Here is a 1,396-nt window from a genome sequence, read left to right on the forward strand (position 1 = left end):
AATCCTTCACCTTTCTTAAATGAAAAATGTTTTAATTCAAAAGAATAAGAAGTACATGAATTTCGAATTTATCCTTGAATTTAATTTAATTATATTGATGTGGTGGCAATACTTTTTGTTTTCTGAATGAATGCTTGAACAGTGCATATTTTTTATCTTGTTGTGTATGAGTGTTAAAATTGTTGGCTCTTGAAAGAATGATGAACAAAGAGAAATGTTATTGATGAACTGAAAAATCCATGAATTGATTCTTGAAGCAAGAAAAAGCAGTGAAAAAGGAAGTTTGTGAAAAAAAAATAGAAAGAAAAAGAAGGAGCAGTAGAAAAAGCCAATAGCCCTTAAAACCAAAAGGCAAGGGTAAAAAGGATCCAAGGCTTTGAGCATCAATGGATAGGAGGGCCCAAGGAAATAAGAAAAAGCCAATTCTTCTCTTTTTCATTTAAGAACATTTTTCATTTAAGAACATTTTTCATTTAAGAAAGGTGATGGATTCATAGGACATTCATAACTTTAAGGCATAGACACTAAGACACTAATGATCATGTAATAAGACACAAACATAGATAAACATAAGCCTAAAAATTCGAAAAAAATAGGTAAATAAAGAACAAGGAAATTAAAGAACGGGTGCACCTTAGTGATGACGGCTTGTTCTTCCTCTTGAAGATCTTATGGAGTGCTTGAGCTCCTCAATGTCTCTTCCTTGCCTTTGTTGCTCCTCTCTCATGATTCTTTGATCTTCTCTAATTTCATGGAGGAGGATGGAATGTTCTTGGTGCTCCACCCTTAGTTGTCCCATGTTGGAACTCAATTCTCCTAGGGAGGTGTTAATTTGATCCCAATAGTTTTGTGGAGGAAAGTGCATCCCTTGAGGCATCTCAGGGATTTCATGATGAGAAATCTCCTCATGTCATGTCCATGAGTGGGATCTCTTGTTTGCTCCATCCTTTTCTTAGTGGTATCCATGAGAACTTGGTCCAACCTTTGATCAAAGTTGACCTTTTTTGAGTTTGAAAGGGACCTCGGGGATCACCTTCTTCTTGGCCACAACTTCATAGAAGTGGTCTTGATGCACCCTTGAGATGAATCTCTCCATCTCTCATGACTCGGAGGTGAAAGCTTTTGCCTTCCCTTTCCTCTTTCTAGAGGTTTCTCCGGCCTTAGGTGCCATAAATGGTTATGGACAAACAAAAAGCAATGCTTTTTACCACACCAAACTTATAAGATTTGCTCGTCCTCGAGCTAAAGAAGAAAGAAGAGAGTAGAAGAAGAAGAAATAGAGGAGATGGAGGTGGCTTTATGTTTCGACTAAGGGGGAAGAAGTAGTGTGTAGGTTGTGTGAAAAAGAAGGAGTGAAGATGGGTTTATATAGGGGTGGAGAGAGGGGTAGGGTTCG

The sequence above is a fragment of the Arachis duranensis genome, chromosome 10, assembly GCF_000817695.3.
Source record: "Arachis duranensis cultivar V14167 chromosome 10, aradu.V14167.gnm2.J7QH, whole genome shotgun sequence".
Taxonomy (NCBI): Eukaryota; Viridiplantae; Streptophyta; class Magnoliopsida; order Fabales; family Fabaceae; genus Arachis; species Arachis duranensis.